This window comes from Argopecten irradians, chromosome 7 (genome assembly GCF_041381155.1).
Source record: "Argopecten irradians isolate NY chromosome 7, Ai_NY, whole genome shotgun sequence".
Lineage (NCBI taxonomy): Eukaryota > Metazoa > Mollusca > Bivalvia > Pectinida > Pectinidae > Argopecten > Argopecten irradians.
The window spans coordinates 44902427-44917084 of record NC_091140.1 but is presented as its reverse complement, the minus strand read 5'-3'; positions in this window follow the sequence as shown (position 1 = coordinate 44917084).

The window sequence follows — 14658 nt, the reverse complement described above, 5'->3', positions numbered from 1 at the left end:
TTAGGTATATGTATAGAGTTAGGTGGTATATGTATAGAGTTAAGGAGGTATATGTGTATAGAGTTAAGGTGGTATATGTATAGAGTTAAGGTGGTATATGTATAGAGTTAAGGAGGTATATGTATAGAGTTAAGGTGGTATATGTATAGAGTTAAGGAGGTTATATGTATAGAGTTAAGGTGGTATATGTATATAGAGTTAAGGTGGTATTATGTTAGTTAGGAGTGAGGTATATGTATAGAGTTAAGGTGGTATATGTATAGAGTTAAGGTGGTATATGTATAGAGTATAAGGTTGTTAAAGAGAGTTAAGGTGGTATATGTATAGAGTTAAGGTGGTATATGTATAGAGTTAAGTGGTATATGTATAGAGTTAAGGTGGTATATGTATGTATAGAGTTAAGGTGGTATATGTATAGAGTTAAGGTGGTATGTGTGTATAGAGTTTAAGGAGGTATATGTATAGAGTTGAGGTGGTATATGTATAGAGTTAAGGTGTATAGGTATAGAGTTAAGGTGGTATATGTATAGAGTTAAGGTGGTATATGTATAGAGTTAAGGAGGGGTGTATGTATAGATTAAGGTGGTATATGTATAGAGTTAAGGTGGTATATGTATAGAGTTAAGGTGGTATATGTATAGAGTTAAGGTGGTATATGTATAGAGTTAAGGTGGTATATGTATAGAGTTAAGGTGGTATATGTATAGAGTTAAGGTGGTATATGTATAGAGTTAAGGTGGTATATGTATAGAGTTAAATAAGTGGTATATGTATAGAGTTAATGTGGTATATGTATAGAGTTAAGGTGGTATATGTATAGAGTTAAGGTGGTATATGGTATAGAGTTAAGGTGGTATATGTATAGAGTTAAGGTGGTATATGTATAGAGTTAAGGAGGTATTTGTATAGAGTTAAGGTGGTATTTGTATAGAGTTAATTGGTGACGTATTCAATTTCGACGCATAACAACATTCCTTTGATCATGACGCAATGAAAATGCTGGAAAGTAACAGGTTTTTCATATTTTTTTAAAATATGTATGGAAGAAAAAGAATAAAACATGGTTTCAAGCCTGGGGTTGACCAGCTAAAAATCTTCCTCTTGGGTTGAGATATCCCTCTCCACTTGACAGACCAATGTAAGATTCTATTATTCATTCATGGTTTTCTCAGGATATTCCAATTTTATGATCCTTTAAATATTATAAAAACAACTCCTTACATCTACCGTATTAACCATAATTAGTGTTTCTGCCCTGTAAGTGCCCTTCCCGCTTCTGGGAACTATTACAAGAACTTTCACATGTTGATCACGACTCACTGTGCGCAGTTATAATGCTTCTCAAAAGAAATATATTTTTTCAAGTGCCTTAAGCTGTTATGACACAAGAAATTAAAAAACAAAGTATTAGTACTTTGATATGCATTTTATTGCCATCATAGCCATGAATAACCGTATATATATAGGGATTGGATTTCGTTTTTATGTTAACCATGCTTGTATGGAGCAATTCCTCTAAGAATATATTCTATGGGGCGCGTTAGCGCCCCATATTGAATATATTCTTAGAGGAATTGCTCCATACAAGCATGGTTAACATAAAAACGAAATCCAATCCCTATATTTACACTCACACGACTTTTTATTTATATTTTATGCAATAAAATCGTCATTTGAAAGTGACGTAATTATTCAATAAAAGTCGGTCAAAAGTGGGAGGAGCTTACTCAATTGAACAGCGAATGATGACGCTTCACGTAAGGTAGAATTATTCATCCGCGAAGACAAAAAAGTTCAATATTTTAGTGTAAAATAAACATGACAAACAAAGTAAATTTCAGAGATAATTTTATTTAATCAGATCAGAACTTTAAATATATATTCAATTTTGCTAAAAGTTAATATATAGCGTAATAACATAAAGAATTTGTACACGGCCACATGTGTGAACTCGGTGACCGTTATTGTGCAGCGAGGCGAAGCTGACGCACGCTTACACACTTGAGTTTGCCGAAGTTGGCAAAACACCGATTTTCAAGTAGCTCAATGTGTTTGAGATGTCGTCTGACTTGACGATATTACATCCTTGGGAGCCATGTGATTATATAATCTACGCTTAGATCCATATCGCCATCGATAGATGAAACAAATTCACTTGTGTTCGATGGATATGTACAATGTATTTGTGGTGACGCGTAACTGTCAACACGTGGATTATTAGCGGTGCATGTTTTATAATACACATGATTAAATTCTCAAAGAACAAAGACAAGAGGATATGTTTATAACTGACCTCTATCAGAGGGTCTCACGCCCGTCCATCCCAAAGACTCGATCGTAGGACGAACATAGGCACAGAGGTAATGTTTACATTTGACAACCATCATTTTTAACAAAAATGAAAGCACGTCGCCCCGGTCGGGATATTTTTCCGTTTCTTTATACAATTGTTAATTTAAAAATTGTTTGAATCATATATAAATATAAAACATGTATATATCGTTTACATTTTTCCAAAATTCTATGAAAAACAACAATATACACGTAATGTTGCGTCAAAATGTAAACAAAGCCATGTGTTTCTTTTAAAAAAGTAGTCCTTTTACGTTGCACAGAACATTTTCATACGCAAGTTCAAAGTTCAATGTTACCATGCAGTTATGGTAAACAAAATCAGGTAGTATATAGCGTATAGTGACCAAGCCTAGCAAGTGTAAATATATATATATATATATGTGTGTGAGTGTATGTTTGGAATGCTTATTCATTCACATATGTTTTGATATTTTTAGGTTCGGACATTATTCACAGATGTGAAAGCAGAAGTGTTGTACGATGTTTTACACGACCCTTACTACAGAAAAAAATGGGATATGTCAATGATGGAAGGCTATGAGATCTGTGCACTTAATCCAAACAATGATATAGGATACTATGCAAGTAAGTGATCAGACAATATTATAGTATATTACATTACATTACATTATATTACAGTATTCGACCCAATAAGCAACCTATCCCTATAGTATACAGCACCTCTCCCTCTCTTCGAGAATTCAACTTCACTTAATGTATCTTTAGGTGTTAAATTTTGCAGATGTAAAATTTCGCAATTTGCTGCTTTGAACTTCTTCGCGGGGGCTTGTACTTTCTTAAATTATATTTATAGCTTTTGAAATCATCATTCACATGACAAGTATATGTAAAACCATGATTTTGATAAATTTCACAAGACATTAGTTTTTGCGAATTTGGATGAACCCAAAAAATTTGCGAAATTAAAACACCCATGAATATTAGTAACTATACAGTATACCTCAAAATAAATCCAGATTGAAGTTACGAAAACTGTAGGTTTCTTAATTGATTAATTTTACAAATTGATCTATGGCTTACTATGTGCAATTGTTTTATATATAAAGGTGAGTCCAAGTTTGGTTCTAGTAATTTATAAGGGCAACCTTAGTTGTTTCAATTTTTTAAGCACCCTGAGTGCTTATTGGGACCAATACAGTATTTATATTGTACAAAATCTAAAATGGTTCAGACTAAGGAATGCTCCTTTAAATGAATAAATACCATGTCCATATTTGTAACTAAATAATTTGATATGATATTGTAAGCCTATATATAAGGATATTATGTAAATTTTAGTTTGAAGGTCGATGGTTCAAGCTGTAAGTAGATCATTGTGTTTGGTTTGAAACAAATAACAATCTGCCAGTAGCTTTTTAATTAAATTCTTCAACATAATTTAATATGCCTTAACCTCCCGGCGTTGAGACCCAAACCTCCTCCCGTATTTTAAAGCCTTTTATTGGTTCTCCGGCAGGAGCAGTCTAAATTCCCGATTTCTAATAAACCCCTTTCCGTTTTATTTCCGTTGCCAGCATTTGTGTACATGCTGAGGTTAATTTAGCCCACGAAGAAGTAACCTACACCCTGATCCCCATACAGACCAAAACACCAAGTGGCCCCCAAATTAAGCAGCCTTGGGGCTATTTCCACCTTGGCTTGTGGTTGTCACTTTACACTCACGTCTGTGTATTACGTAAACTGAAGTCCAGCAGGCTGCCGATCGCGATCGGCTGCCTAGAAAGAAATCAATCAGCTGGCCTTTCAATAAATTTTATGACTAAAGCTAGTGAGCATTACAACAAAACAAATACTGCTTACAACTGTGAATGATTTACTCACGTTTTTAAATGTTAAATAGGCTTATCTGTAATTTGATGGATGTCACAAACTTTGCAATCGTAATGGCCGCCATTTTGGGTAATTGTAATAGATGATCCGGATTTGATAGAATTTCCGGATTTCCTAATAACCACGTTTTTTAAAAATGGAAAAAGTATTTTTTTTTTTAGAATTTCTGTGTGAATTTATTTTTAGAAAAAAATATATTAATTATAAAAAATTATCAGTAGTAACTGAATTTAAATAAATAAAATTAAAAAGAATTTTTACTTGTTTTTCTCTCTCAGATTAAATTACATTTTGAATACTACTGTAACATTCGTTTTTTTTTTATTTAGTGCTTGTAAATGTAAGAACTTTATCTAAGTTAATTATCCGTTATTGTGAAAGATTATTAAAAAGCCCAGTCTAATATTTCGAACAATAAAACTGCTCCAGAACTGGGTGTATATAGGGATGCGACTACTTTTGCAAAACCACACATTCCTTTATTTCAGTAAAATTCAATATGAATGCAGAATTTCATCATAAATAAAGCAGATATTTAATTTATTCATAAATGTCATACCTCCCTCTTTTGAGACCAAAATCCCTCAAAATTGTTATCAATCTCCCTCACCACCCCTAGAAAAATATGGCATGTATGCAACATAATTTAATATAGTTAAAATTAGACTTGTAATTACATATTCTACATTATGCTTAAATACAATATCTAATTGTGCCCCGTTTGGGGTCACCTCAGCATGATCCCTATGGTTTGTCAATCAGCGTGTTGCCTACGGAATCTCCTGTGTGGTTGATTCATTGGGAATTGTAAATGGCTAAGAGTATGTCCTGAGATGTTCCGATTCTAGGCCAGAGGTCACATTGAGGTGACCTTGAACTTGGCACTGTTAGAGCTTGTATTGGAGCATATTGTAGAGTATTGTTGCGGAGCGGAATTGAAAATCTGATTTTAATTAGATTGCAGCATAATTTGGTGTTGCTCTTTTCATAACCATGTATATGGGTGCACTAATATGTGTGCACTTCCAACTGTTATTATCTAGAGCCGGTGTGATAAATGATTGCAATATTTGATTTTAAGTTAAAGTTGACAAAAACAATGTGCTAATCTTTATTCAGTTGTGATTTGATTATGTTAATCTTGCTTTGGTTCTGATGTGGGTATTGAGGTTAAAATTTTGATCCTGATCAAATGCTGTCTCCCCTAACACCTGAAGTTGATTTCTTCACTGATTAAAGTTTGGTTTGGTTTGATTGTTTAACGTTCTACTAACAGTCAGGGTCATGTAAAGATGTGCCAGGTTAGGTGTTGGAGGAAAACCAGAGTACTCAGGGAAAAAACCATCGACCACCAGTCATGATCAGTACCTGGGAACCGCCCGATATGGGATTCAAACTCACGACCCAAGGGTGGAAAGTTTGTGGTAATTTATCAGAATATGTTAATTTGTAACCACTTGGCTGTGACCGCAGCCCCCTACCTGGACTCACAATTGTTGATATGGATAAAGACATTGATGTTAGCGGAGATTAGCAGGATTTCATCACTTTTAAAAGGTCTAATGTACTAAAGTGTATTTGGTTAAGCTTCCACTTATAAAGGCTTCAAATTGAAAAGTTTTTGTAATGAATGACCCAATATATATATACATGTACCTGTACTACATGCTGCTATTGAAACGTGGGAGATTTTCAAACGGATATTGAGACTAATTTATGTTTCACAGTTGCTTCAATTCCAAAAATGGTTATATGTTTAATCCATTGTGTTGCTAGCCAATAATTAAACTACACAAAACTGATTTTACCAAATGATTTTTGTGCCATCTATAATGCAAAGGTAGGTAAAGGCATTACTATATATGGACATCATCTCCCGCAAGGTTCATTGCGGTCCCTCATTCACCTCTAGCTGTCAGCAGCTCATGGACTGGTCAACTGTTGACCTTATATCACAGAAGATTATGTCATGGTGATTGTTTATCTTGTAGATTATGTCATAATTGGATGATTTTCGAAACAGCGGACATTGTATACAAATCGTGACTATTTACTTTCAAGTTGTTTATAAGTAAATGATACAAATCAAAACACAAGATATATATGGAAGAATTTATTAATGCCTCTGAAACACATTTTCTGAAGCATTTCTTGTGGGTCGTTTTTAGAGGTGAAATGAGGGAACCACATAGGAGAGATTGATATCGATGTAACGGCATCACCTCTCACATATACTTGTTAGCTTTTTCTGCTATAACTTATATTTAACCCCATTGGATGGCTAAACAAATTTCATGTTCATCTTTCTTAGAGAAAGTGCTTGCTAAAAATCATTTGTTTTCAAGGTTCAAAGGTCAGAGATCAAGGCCATGGTCACTAAGATTAAAACTTTGTTTTGGTATGATAAATGTTGCTCTACAGACTGAGCGAAAGGGAAATAAATTCCCCTTAGCTTGATGTTAGAAAGTGAACATATTACTATGTACACTATATTATACAACTGAAACTGGCTATATATACACAAAACCTACATAGATACATATTGCGTATGAAAACAATGTGCTTGGGATAATGTTCAAAGTTCAATGGCTAAAAGTGAAGTTCAGTGTTACTCAAAATAGAAGTTTTATCTTGGTGCAATATATCTGAGTTCCCTTTAGTTGATCACATTCAAATTAAACTTACTGAACACCTTTTATAGGTAAAATGCATGCTTGGATTGTTTTCTAGAATGGAAGGTAATATATTAAGGTCACTATTACTTATACCGGTATGTAGAGATGTGTTTGGCATACTTTGGACAGTAACTGAAAATAATTGTTTTTTGTGATGTAGTATGCAGACGACACATCCACTTCCATATGACCACAGTCCAGGCCGAGTGGTACTTTAACTCATCCACCCCTGAAGACACATTTAGACTCTTCTAAATCAAAGACTAGACCAGTCCATTATGAATTTTTAGGGGTGAATAAGTTAAAGGTGTTCTGACATAATGCCACTAGAAAATAATTTACTGATCCAGTTAATTAAGTTTCTTTTCCAGACTCCATGCCTGGCCAAATTATGCGAGCGTTTAATTAGTTGCCGAAATGTAGATGAATCAATACTACAACTGTTGCGGTGTAAATTGTATATTTATTTCCCAGTCTTGTGTACAATCCATTAATCCTCCAATCAGTAAGCACACAAGTGATACATAGGTCTTTGATCTCATTTACCCCTGTATTTTCATAATGGACTGATCTCAGCAATGAAATCAGAAGAGTTCAAATGTGTCTGATAGTGGTGAATAAGGTTTATATACATGGACCAGAAACACTTTTCGATAAATTCCTTAATATGTATGAAGGTTGACAGAATCTGCAAATGTAATTGGATCACATGATTTGCATATTGATGGGTATACATTTGTAGCAAGGGTGGGGGGTTTTAGCGAATGGGTGAAGCCTACCGTTGTATATTGTGGGAAGGTAATATCGCGCTTGTGATTTTTGTTTATATCGGACTCAATCCACCACATTTCCTCAATGGTTCTCCCTCTGCAAGTGTTCTTTGAAGGATACCGGCGGGAACCAATGGAAAGTATAAAGAGAAGATGAACTAACTGTCCAAACGTTTTATTATTTAACACATTAAAGCTAAAAAGATACCAAAAGTCTAAAATGTATAAAAATTATAACCTGGAATCTAATCGGAATGGACAAAGTATTTGATTTCCTATCTATAAACAATTTCAGTAAATATAAATTAGCCCAAAATTAAAACTCTGGACTATTGGAATAGAATCATAAATCAAGGTCTCAATACAAAAGATTCTCAATTTTACTAAACCCCAAGATATCTGTTAACAATAAAATTCCCTAAAAAATAGAACTAAAAGGAACAAAGGGAGATAACCTCAACAAAAGTTAGCAACAAAGGGAGACAATTCCCATAACAAATAAAATACGGTATAGGTTAAACACTCGATAACGGTTTCATTTAACAAATAGCCCTGACTTATAGAATATGTGATAACCAAAATATGAATAATCAACAATTAGCCCTTCTTATTAACAATAACATAAATAATTCAAAAATAACTTTATATAACAATTTGTATAATAAGAATACTATTATTATATTTCCAAGAAAAAAATAATAATAAGAAATACCCCAGTTACTAAGATCCAATGAAATCTGATAATATATATATGATATTTATAGACCAATTGACTTAATCAATTGGTCTCCTGTGTGCGTAATAACCACCCCCATACAACGTTACTAATTACCGACCTAATGTCCCAACTATTGACCTTTAACCCCGAGTAACAGGACAGACTGACATCCTGACCTACACTACGCTGCCAGAGCACAGGTTTAATTTAGATATGGAATTTAATAACTTTGCACAACATTTACAGTGAAGTTAACTAGTGGAAGTTTCTGAGGGTTTAACCATTCTTTATCCCTAGCGCCTAGGGCCGACCTAAACCTACCTTGTCTCAACCCTAGCACGCACGATACCCACGTTCAGAGCCGAGGCGCTGTCAACGCACCCTCATCCCCCACCATTCCCGCGTACGACAAAATTATATATACGGCTTGCCCACTGTTCGAGACCCCAAATAGAATCAATGTGCTTCTCTTATAGTGTCTAGCTATCGTTATAATTATTTGTCCACTATTATACACATCACTAGTAAAATAGACGGTTAAAAACCTGTCTTTCTCCTAAGTAATGTAAACCCGAAATGTCTAATTCCCTATCCGTACTAGTTTCATTATAACTGACAAGTAGTAAATTACGCTATATATCCGGTCCGACATACGCAATATCACTTCAACATCCAGCTATACTGTTTTATATAGACTAGTTTACAAGTTGTTACACATTACCAACGGACGATTCCCGTATTATTTTATTCAATTTCATATGTAATATTCTATTTGAATTTGGAGGTAATAAAGGATGCATGGTGCACCATAGTTGCCTCCATTCCGGAGACTGCTGGCACTTACCAGTGAATGGGCTGGCTCAAAAACAGTCCTTGCAACCAATCGGCTGTAATCGCGTGCTTCGCACGAGTATTTTATACCATGCCGCGCGTGAGTAAAAACTGATGGCCCACATTGCATGTCGCTACTCACGATCGACCAATAACAGCGCTCGGCACATCGCTCCGAAGGTTTGTAGTTTTCCATCATGGCCGCCTGTAAGCGCCGGTTTCGAACAACTGAAATGTACCTTGGCTCTCTACAGCTCCCTAAGACCGTAATTACTCGTAAATTAGTAACGCTTTAAATAGGTAAGCTTTATATATATTAACTGTTTTTTTTTTTTTTTTTTTTTTTTTTTTTTTTTTTTTTTTTTTTTTTTTTTTTTTTTTTTTTTTTTTTTTTTTTTGTTTACTCTTATTTCACCCAGAGGAGATTTCTAATAGCTAGCAAATACATCATAGCCATTTCCCGCCAAAGCCTGCTCCGTTACATACCTCCCCCCAGTCCATGCTTTTTAAAACCTTAACGAATTGACTAGCTAACATCTATATATCCCAATATTACTCTGAAAGTTGTAGTTGTCAGCGTGAGTAGCTTCAAGATGTCTGCCTGTCTGATATATTTAACCATATAAAAAAAAAATTATTATTACTTATTTCATCTTAAAATAATCGATAATAGTTGATAAACCTGATAATAATAATACAAAAAAAAAAAAAAAAATATAAAAATAATCCTCTCTCACACCGTATCATACCTGGGGGCCAATCACTCTCACTCTTACCCCATTCACTCACACATACAAATACCTCTCAAAGTCGAATCGCGGGGCTTCGTATGGGGTACGGACCACAGTGCCCCGCACCCGACGATAGCCCCGGACTCGCCCCCCTACGTCCTCAGATCCAACAACCACATCCCGGGAGTTCAGGGCGGAGGGGTCTCTCCGGGGAAAGAAGACGGTCTGCCTCATGGCATGCCGGAGCCGGGCCGCCTCCTCCCTCCCCGGGGAGACTCCTCCTACTTGAACCCCCCTGTCCTTCTTCCGACTCTGCCCCGTTCCCTCCCTCTTTGGCGGATTCTGGCCGCAGCGTCCTCTGGGGTCCCTCCGCTGGGGTCGGCTTCACTGGTCGGCATGGCGGCAGCGGTGGGCGTGCCATCCTCGGGCTGATATACCTGTTATTGGCCACCTCCCTCCGGTGGATGAAGCTATCTAGTACCTGGACGGCATGGTCCCGCTGTATGTGGGCCCTGCACCTGGTGCGGCGACTAAACTGCCGCCTGCACCAGGTGCATTCCTGAAGTATCGACAGGCGCTGGTGTATGCGAGTCCAGTGCTCCATAAGGCCTCTGTTGTCCGCCTGGAACAGTCCCAATGGGGCACAGGCTGCTACGGACACGGCATTCCTTCCTCCTTCCACGGTTCTCTCCCATCCAACTCCTCTTCCCTCATGAATTCATTTACTTCATCTTCCTCGTACGTAATCTCCATCCTGCAACCCAAGCATAACGCCCATGATCCGCAATAGCCAAGGCTGTACAGCTCTATTATGTTTAATCCATATATATATATATATATTTTTTTTACACGGGACTGCCTCGCCCCTATCAATGTTTATTTACAATCTTATCATCCCTCCTATACTCTGTGTATATACCATCCTATATAACATGTATTTATATGCGACACTATCTATGGGAGAGGTTTAAATGCAACACCGCTCAGTTCATGGTAACCTTGTCTATGCCCAATATATATGTGAAGTTCTCCAAGTTTAATTATTCCCATAGTTTATATAGGAGTGAAGCTCTGCTGTTCACCGACTCAAGTCTCCAAAAAATCACAGAAATATAATTTGGACCAGTACTGGTACAGTCTGTTTAACATGAAATGTTTGTTGTGTAGAATTTTTTTGTCTTTTTTTTTTGTGTGGTTGTTGTTGAATCAAGAATATAAAAAAAAAACTAATTTTGTTTTATACCTTATTGAAGTGCTTTCTTGTAGACCAACCATGCATATTTCTATTTAAGAAATATTTTGAAAGCTTTAAAAACCATGAAAGAATTAGAATACCCACAAACCAAGGATTTGCAAGTCTCTTTGTCTCTGTACACTACTAAACACCATACGAGATACCTATGAACCCAATTGTATATATCAAAGGAAAATCAGTTGTCGCCCAATGTCATGGTCAGTACACACATGCAAACACAAAAGTGCTCATGACATATTCGTCCAAAACCCTGAGTGCAGACATCGCAAAAATTGAAAAAAATGGCAGGACATTCGGACTGGCAAGGACTGTGAGTAAGCCAGACCGAACAAGATTTTGCCGGGAGGTACTCAATAATTGCGGGACATTCGGTCCGGATTTTAAAATAGGTGCTCTGCATCAAATTTTTCTGGACATGTCCGTCGGTCCAACCAATTTCTCCATGTCTGTGAGCGAGTCTCGCCTATAAATCCTTGCCACGAACATTTCATGTTATGCAGTAATTCAAAAGCATACTTCTTCTGTATAAGTACATGTATGAGCGAAAAAATGCATGGCCACATCAGGTTTCGCAACCAGGACTATCATTTATTTTGCCTGATAAATACAATTTTACAATTTCACATTCAGCAATTTGTTGGAGATATTTGTCATCATCCTCCTTGGGACTTTTTTTACAATGATTCATACAGCTAGTGTGCTGCTTGATTGCCAATTAAGCCTTGATAGCTTATATTATTTTGATTTTGGCCATTTCCCAAATCAATAAATAACTTGGTTTTGATATTGAATAAGACCCATTTTCAGGCATTCACACTAGTACAAGATCCATTTTCATGCAGTTACTCTTGGAAATCTGTAAACATGTATGCCTGGAATACTTGTAAAGGAGGTTAAAGGATTTGGACTTCAACTTTAAGGGTTAACACGTGCACACCTTTACGCATAACATAACTTCAGTCACGGGTATGAGTAAAGAAAAAAAAGGACTTGAAAAAGGAGGTATAACTAGAGGCAGAGGAACTAGGTGTTACATAACGTTCAGGGTATCACCAAGCCTGTTATTCGTTGTCTGGCTCGCCAGGGTGGTGTGAATGTTTCTCTGCATGGGCTAATGTATAAAGAGACTTTTGGTGTCCTTGATGTTTTCCTTGAGAATGTCATCAGGGATTTCATCACTTATACTGACCATGTCAAGAGGATCAAAGCTGATCTATAGAGCTATCACAGTTATGGATGTTGTGTGCACTCTGAAGAGGCATTAGGAACCGTCATACATACTTGGTACAGAATGGTACCAATTACAATGAACCTGGTCTGTGCAATCAAAACAGCCTCAGGTCATAAAATACAATATATTTCTTCTGATCGGGACTTGAGGCTCCTTAAATTCATGATTTTTAATTGTATTTATATGTATAAATTGTACAGTTGTAAAATCTTTTTCAAATTTCATATGTAGTAATATGAAGTAAAAGTTTGAAAAGCAGAGAAAAGATCCCTCTTTCCATTATCAGACGTAGATCATAATTTTTCCCAAATCTTGGTTTTGTCGCACACTTTCCCAAATTAAAAGCCACGGGCCCCATTCCCAAAGGAGTGAGAAAAAGCTCTGCCTGTAGTCGTCACACATAGTAGCAGGAATTTCTGACTCATGTTCTGTAATTACAGCATGCACACAATACCTACGCTCAAGAATAGATAACTCTTGTCATATACATGTAGAAAAACAGAATGTGACAGCTGTATAGATGCACAGATATATACTGCATTGAGATTTCACAGAAGAAAAAAAATCAGACTGTCTTACAAAGACAGTTGTGCATTTCATATCTTGATGGATGAATATGTTTTTATACTATTGGGCAATTAATCTGGGAATACAAACATCTCAAATCAAGCATATAGCTGCATTAGGATTTCATCACTTACTAATGAATGTTAACTCAGAGAAATATGTTATTCTATTTAGAAAAAATACAAGTGTTAATTGTTTATGACTAGCTAATATGTGTAATGTACGTAGGTTTACTGACACAATTACATTGTAATTATACGTCATGCATGTTATATTAGAAATATATTGTGTCATCATTACTCTGTTAAATGTATGTGTATACATTCTAGATCAATATTAAGAGTAAATGATTGAGGAAACTTTAAATAAATAATAGTCTGAAATTTCACAAAAGAACTAGGAAGTCGTTAAAACTGCTGTAGGGTTTTATATAGCTGAATTATAATCATTTTGACAACAGATTGTATAATAATGCATTCCTCTCTGCGTTTGTGGCAAAACATATACAGCGTATTGATAATGATCAGATATCTATACTTGTCATATTATAGATCATATAAAACACGGTAATTTTTTATATACCGTTTATGAAGTAGAAAGGCCATACATGTACATCTAATAATTATATTGAAAAATATGTATCATGTTTAAAGAACAGATGATATTGCCTAAATCGAAAAACAAATGTTACATACTAACTGTTATAATGATGCTCGTAGCTTTGAAACTTAATTCCAAAGTCATTCCCTTTAGTAATGACTAGTAAAATGGTGTGGTATTTAATTTTAATGTCAATGTATTTATGAAAGATTAATATACCAATTTGTACAGCTTTGTCGAGACATATGTGACCTTTAATTTAAGGCCAGGCAATAACAAAGTTTGTTTTTCGGTGTCATGTTTTCAAATAAAAATGCAATTGTAGCAGAAGCATAAGGTTATAAACTATAATGATTAGCATTACTAGCTAATTATAGACTAACGTGTGTTAGGGGCTACAGAGTACCGTAATATTTCTGAGCTCCTTATAATTAACTATTGAATGATGTGTAAGATCAATGTCAAGTTTTTTTTATAGGAAATACCGTAGGAAATGTTCCTTTGTGAGCCAAATTCTGCCAGGTCAATTGACTTTTGCAAAGTTTCCAGTTTCTCATATGCAATTTACTATGATAATTTTACATGTATATGTTCTTATGAGCAAAAAACACTAGTAATATGATGCCTGCTTTCTACACATGGCTGTTTTGATTTTCATGTTTACTTTAATTGTTTTACCTTAAAAGATGTAGTTTATAGGTGCATTGTGGGTCTATGAGGAAATCCTTCAAATGTCGGTGCTATATGTATAGACGTTAAGGTGGTATATGTATAGAGTTTATGTATGAGTTAATGTGGTATATGTATAACTGAGTTGAATGTGTGTATATGTATAGAGTTAAGTTGTGGTATTTGTATAGAGTTAAGGTGGTATATGTATTGAGTTAGGTGGTATATGTATAGAGTTAAGGTGGTATATGTGTATATGCAGTTAATGTGGTATTATGTTGGTATAGTTAAGAGTTGGTATATGTGTATAGAGTTAAGGTGGTATATGTATATGTGTATAGAGTTAAGGTGGTATATGTAAGGGTGTATAGAGTTAAGGTGGTATATGTATAGAGTTAAGGTGGT